We start from the raw sequence: 6,587 nt of genomic DNA on the forward strand, positions 1-6,587 counted from the left end.
ATCAATTCACAGGCTCAGCTTTCTTTATAGTCCAACTCTCACATCCATACATGACTACTGGAAAAACCATAGCTTTGACTAGACAGACCTTTGTTGGCAAAGTGATGTCTCTGTTTTTTAATATGCTGTCTAGGTTGGTCATAACGTTTCTTCCAAGGAGCAAGTATCTTTTAATTTCATGGCTGCAGTCACCATTTGCAGTGATTTTGGAGCCCCCCAAAATAAAATCTCTCACTGTTCCCATTGTTTCTCCATCTATTTGCCATGAAGTGATGGGACCAGATGCCATGATCTTCGTTTTCTGAATGTTGAGTTTTAAGCCAACTCCTCTTTCACTTTCATCAAGAGGCTCTTTAGTTCTTCTTCACTTTCTGCCACAAATACAGGTGGTGTCATCTGCATATCTGAGGTTATTATTGAGATTTCTCCCAGCAATCTTGATTCCAGCTTGTGCTTCTTCCAGCCCAGCATTTCTCATGATGTACTCTGCATATAAGTTAAATAAGCAGTGACAATATACAGCTTTGACGTACTCCTTTTCCTATTTGGAACCAGTCTGTTGTTCCATGTCCAGTTCTAACTGTTGCTTCCTGACTTGCATACACATTTCTCAGGAGGCAGGTAAGGTGGTCTGGTATTCCCATCTCTTGAAGAATTTTCCACAATTTGTTGTGATCCACACAGTCAAAGACTTTGGCATAGTCAATAAAGCAGAAGTAGATGTTTTATTGGAACTCTTGCTTTTTTGATGATCCAATGGATTTTGGCAATTTGATCTCTGGTTCCTCTGCCTTTTCTAGATCCAGCTTGAACATATGGAAGTTCATGGTTCACGTACTGTTGAAGCCTGGCTTGGAGAATTTTTAGCATTACTTTACTAGCGTGTGAGATGAGTGCAATTGTGTGGTAGTTTGAGCATTCTTTGGCATTGCCTTTCTTTGGGATTGGAATGAAACCTGAGCTCTTCCAGTCCTGTGGTACTGCTCAGTTTTCCAAGTTTGCTGGCATATTGAGTGCAGCACTTTCACAGCATCATCTTTTAGGATTTGAAATACCTCAGCTGGAATTCCATCACCTCCACTAACTTTGTTTGTAGTGATGCTTCCTAAGACCCACTTGACTTTGCATTCCAGGATTTCTGGTTCTAGGTGAGTGAGGACACCATCGTGGTTACCTGGGTCATGAAACATCTTTTTTGTACAGTTCTTCTGTGTATTCTTGCCACCTCTTCTTAATATCTTCTGCTTCTGTTAGGTCCATACCATTTCTGTCCTTTATTGTGCCCGTCTTTCCATGAAATATTCCTTGGTATCTCTAATTTCCTTGAAGAGATCTGTAGCGTTTCGCATTCTATTATATTCCTCTATTTCTTTGCATTGATCACTGAGGAAGGCTTTCTTATCTCTTCTTGCTATTCTTTGGAACTCTGCATTCAGATGGGTATATCTTTCCTTTTCTCCTTCACCTTTCACTTCTCCTTTCTCAGCTATCTGTAAGGCCTCCTCAGACAACCATTTTGGCTTTTTGCATTTCTTTTTCTTGGAGATGGTCTTGATCATTGCCTTCTGTACAATGTCACGAACTTCTGTCCATAATTCTTCAGGCACTCTATCAGATCAAATCCATAATTCTTCAGGCACTCTATCAGATCTAATCCCTTGAATCTATTTGTCATTTCCACTGTATAATCATAAGGGATTTGATTTAGGTCATACCGGAATGGTCTAGTGGTTTTCCCTCCTTTCTTCAATTTAAGTCTGAATTTGGCAATAAGGAGTTCATGATCTGAGCCACAGCAGCTTCCAGTCTTGTTTTTGCTGACTGTATAGAGCATCTCCAACTTTGGTTGCAAAGAATATAATCAATCTAATTTCGGTATTGACCATCTGGTGATGTTCATGTGTAGAGTCATCTCTTGTGTTGTTGGAAGAGGGTGTTTGCTATGATGAGTGCATTCTCTTGGCAAAACTCTGTTAGCCTTTGCCCTGCTTCATTCTGTACTCCAAGGCCAAATCTGCCTGTTACTCCAGATATTTCTTGACTTCCTACTTTTGCATTCCAGTCCCCTATAGTGAAAAGGACATCTTTTGGGGGTGTTAGTTCTAGGTCTTGTAGGTCTTCATAAGAACCATTTAACTTCAGCTTCTTCAGCATTACTCGTCAGGGCATAGGCTTGGAACACTGTGATACTGAATGGTTTGCCTTGGAAATGAACAGAGATCATTCTGTCATTTTTGAGATGGTATCCAAGTACCACATGTCGGACTCTTTTGTTGACTATGATGGCTACTACATTTCTTGTAAAGGATTCTTGCCCACAGTAGTAGATATAATGGTCATCTGAGTTAAATTCACCCATTCCAGTCCATTTTAGTTCGTTGATTCCTAAAATGTCAATGCTCACTCTTGCCATCTCCTGTTTGACCACTTCCAATTTGCCTTGATTCATGGACCTAACATTCCAGGTTCCGAGGCAATATTGTTCTTTACAGCATCGGACTTTAATTCCATTGCCAGTCACATCCACAACTGGGTGTTATTTTCGCTTTGACTCCATCTCTTTATCCTTTGTGGAGTTATTTCTCCATTGATCTCCAGTAACATATTGGGCACCTACCTACCTGTGGAGTTCATCTTTCAGTGCTATATCTTTTTGCCTTTTCATACTGTTCATGGGATTCTCAAAGCAATAATACTGAAGTGGTTTGCCATTCCCTTCTCCAGTGGATCACGTTTTGTCAGAACTCTCCACCATGACCTGTCCGTCTTGGTGGCCCTACAGGGCATGGCTCATAGTTTAATTGAGTTACACAAAGCTGTGGTCCATGTGATCAGATTGGTTTGTTTTCCCTGGGGGTAGAGAGCTTAAATAGGAAGTGAAAATCACAAATCAGAAAGGAAAGGATCATTTATACCACCATTTACACAAAATAAACTTATGCATGACAAAAGCAGCAAAGACAAAACTTAAAAGACACAATCTGGGAAAAGATATTCACTAAGTATCCTGGAAACTATAGTTTCCTATTAGGAATACCAGGTGAGAAGGTGTAGATTTATGACTAACATGTTAGGAAGAGCACATAACCCCCAGGTTACACTGTCTAGGAAGTAATCCCTAAGAAAAGTACGGCATTTACCTGTGTGATGGAAAAAACAAAGACCAAGTTCCAGACTTAGAGGCTGCCGACCTAGTTTCAGCCACCTCTGGTCTCTGTCTCAAATGTGAAGCAGCTAATCTCAATCTGATGGTAGTGTCTCTCAGCTCCAAAATACACACACACACACAGACTAATGCTTCTCATCTACATTCAGTTCAGTTCAGTTCGGTTCAGTCACTCAGTCATGTCTGACTCTTTGCGACCCCATGAATCGCAGCATGCCAGGCCTCCCTGTCCATCACCAACTCCCGGAGTTCACTCAGACTCATGTCCATCGAGTCATTGACGCCATCCAGCCATCTCATCCTCTGTCGTCCCCTTCTCCTCCTGCCCCCAATCCCTCCCAGCATCAGAGTCTTTTTCAATGAGTCAAATCTTTGCATGAGGTGGCCAAAGTACTGGAGTTTCAGCTTTAGCATCATTCCTTCCAAAGAACACCCAGGGCTGATCGCCTTCAGAATGGACTGGTTGGATCTCCTTGCAGTCCAAGGGACTCTCAAGAGTCTTCTCCAACACCACAGTTCAAAAGCATCAATTCTTCAGTGCTCAGCCTTCTTCACAGTCCAACGCTCACATCCATACATGACCACAGTAAAAACCATAGGCTTGACTAGATGGACCTTTGTTGGCAAAGTAATGTCTCTGCTTTTGAATATGCTATCTAGGTTGGTCATAACTTTTCTTCAAGGAGTAAGTGTCTTTTAATTTCATGGCTGCAGTCACCATCTGCAGTGATTTTGGAGCCCCCCAAAATAAAATCAGCCACTGTTTCCACTGTTTCCCCATCTATTTCCCATGAAGTGATGGGACCAGATGCCATGATCTTCATTTTCTGAATGTTGAGCTTTAAGCCAACTTTTTCACTCTCCTCTTTCACTTTCATCTGCATACATTTGCTTTTTTCCATCCCTCTGGGCTATCACACTTTTGCCCCTCTTCTTTGCCTGACTCATACAAAAAGCTTCCCTGTATACCCTCCTCCTTTGGTTGACCTTTATCTGTGCTACCATCTTACCCCACCTCTTAATGGAGGCACTGTGCCACACTGTTTTACAATGGCCTGCTTACCTATCTGTTTCCCACTCCTCACACCCCAGCCTCAGACTGGGAGCCTCTCACAGCCAGGCCTGGGTCCTAACCACATCTTTATCACCCACACCTCATACAAGGTCTGGACCACTGAAGAGGCTCAACTGAGTGCTTACTGAACCAAACAGAACCATGAACACAATGCTATGGAGTTCTCCATTCTGTCTGCAAAGAAAGGAGGAGGATCAGGAAAGGTTTCACAGAGCAGGTTGACATTAGAGCTGGGTCTTGAAACACAAGTTATTAGAAGATAAACATGAAGCTACAGAGGCATCTGACTGGATTGCTTCACAAAGATGAAGAAACTGCATGTAATGTTTCCATGCTGCTGCTACTGCTGCTAAGTCACTTCAGTCGTGTCCAACTCTGTGCGACCCCAGAGACCGTCCCTGGGATTCTCCAGGCAAGAACACTGGAGTGGGTTGCCATTTCCTTCTCCAATGCATAAAGTGAAAAGTGAAAGTGAAGTCGCTCAGTCGTGTCCGACTCTAGCGACCCCATGGACTGCAGCCCACCAGGCTCCTCCATCCATGGGATTTTCCAGGCAAAAGTACTGGAGTGGGAATGTTTCCATAGTAAGTACTTAATTTGTTCAATGATTTGGACATTTACATGAGGAATTTCAAGGGCTTCCCTTGAGCTCAGTTGGTAAGAATCTGCCTAAAAAGCAGGAGTCCTGGGTTCAATCCTTAGGTTAGGAAGATCCCCTGGAGAAGGAAATGGCAACCTACTCCAGTATTCTTGCCTGGAGAATTCCATGGACAGAGGAGCCTGGCAGGCTACAGTCCATGGGGTTGCAAGAGTCGATCACGACTTAGCAACTAAACAACCACCAGGAATTTTTAGGGATTAAAAAAAATTAAAAAATGATACAATGTAGTAGCTCATGGTGTATTGGGTTCTGTTACATGGTAACTCAGGGAACATGTCTTTTCTGATCCCCTAGTATCTCTTAGTACAGCTGCAAGTAAGGTTGGTGCTCAATAAATATTGTGTAAAAATTTTAATAAAAATATAGACTATTATTACATCCTAAAACTGTAAAGGCAGAGAGGCAAAGGTGCTAGTACCTGGACAAACACCTGTTTGTACAGCAAAATATTAACACAAATAAACTAGAAGGGACTAAAAATAACTGCATGCATGCACAGGTGGGGCAAATTATGAACAATAACACATAAAAAGGCCAAAATCCAACTGTCTCTTCTGAGGTGCCAGGATCAAGAGTAGGATACTGTGCATGATCCCTGCACACAGCACCACAAAGGGTGTGGGCAGACCACAGTAAGCCACTCCCCCACCTCACCCATTTGGCTCCCTACCCTCACCCCATTTAAGGGACCAGCTCACTCACCACCCCCACCCTACCCCCCACACCTGTTTCTTGCTTTGCTCTCTGCTGCTGCAAGAGGAAAGTGACAGTCGCTCAGTCCTGTCTGACTCTTTGCGACCCCATGGACTACACAGTCCGTGGAATTCTCCCGGCCAGAATACTGGAGTGGGTAGCCTTTCCCTTCTCCAGGGGATATTCCCGACCCAGGAATCGAACAGGGGTCTCCAGCAACGCAGGCGGATTCTTTACCCACTGAGCTATCAGGGAAGCCTGCTGCAAGTGGAGTCCTAATAAAATCTTGCCCGAATTCCTTGCCTGGCCTCTTATCAATTTCTATTGATTAAAGAGTCCAAGGACCCCAGGTAGTAACAAAGGGAGCATGGCACGGGTTTGATGACGCAAACACCTGGCTGCTAAACTAGGTTCTGATACATGCTATCTGGCCTTGGTTAATTTCCTTAGTTTCCTCATCTATCTGTTCCGTCAGGGGACTACATGAGGATGGATATATAGGCACTTAAGACTGAAGACAGCGCCTGGTAGGCAACAGGCACTCAGTGACTGTGAGTTCTCTGTATCACGAAAATAAGATGACAGTCACCAGAAAACAAGTGCAGTAACAAGGCTAAAAAAGGATAAGGACGAGCTACTACTCCATCCTTGGGAAACACTACATGTGGAGCGGCGGAGACTCTAACCCCTCAACGCAAACTAAGTTTCCAGCCGCACCTGCCTCCGGCGTCGCTTCCGCCTCCGAGATGTCCGCGGGGGCGACGCCCCGGTCGGGCGGGATGCGCGCCTCCGAGCCTCCCGGGAATCTCGGAGCCGCTCCCCCGTGGGCCCTGCCACTACCTTCTCCACCCCTTAGTAACCGCGACGCGGCGGCCGGCCGAGAAGGCGGCAACCGATGGATGGAGCTTCTAATTACTACAAGTCCCGGCAAGCCTCGCGGCCACTTCCGCTAGCAACCTCCCGTCAGCCAGCCCCAACTACGGATCCCGATG

At 44.5% G+C, this 6,587-nt stretch overlaps 1 protein-coding gene across 1 annotated transcript in view; it reads right to left on the reverse strand.

The window, feature by feature from the left end:
• Window positions 1-6,497, reverse strand: part of XRRA1 (X-ray radiation resistance associated 1) — a 68,002-nt gene extending 61,505 nt beyond the window's left edge. The window contains exon 1 of the mRNA XM_010848868.1: window positions 6,313-6,497. The gene's annotated coding sequence lies outside the window, so the exon portion shown is untranslated. The remainder of the gene's footprint in view (window positions 1-6,312) is intronic.
• Between the last annotated feature and the right edge of the window lie 90 nt (window positions 6,498-6,587).

The sequence above is a fragment of the Bison bison genome, unplaced genomic scaffold (assembly GCF_000754665.1).
Source record: "Bison bison bison isolate TAMUID 2011002044 unplaced genomic scaffold, Bison_UMD1.0 scf7180017864276, whole genome shotgun sequence".
Taxonomy (NCBI): Eukaryota; Metazoa; Chordata; class Mammalia; order Artiodactyla; family Bovidae; genus Bison; species Bison bison.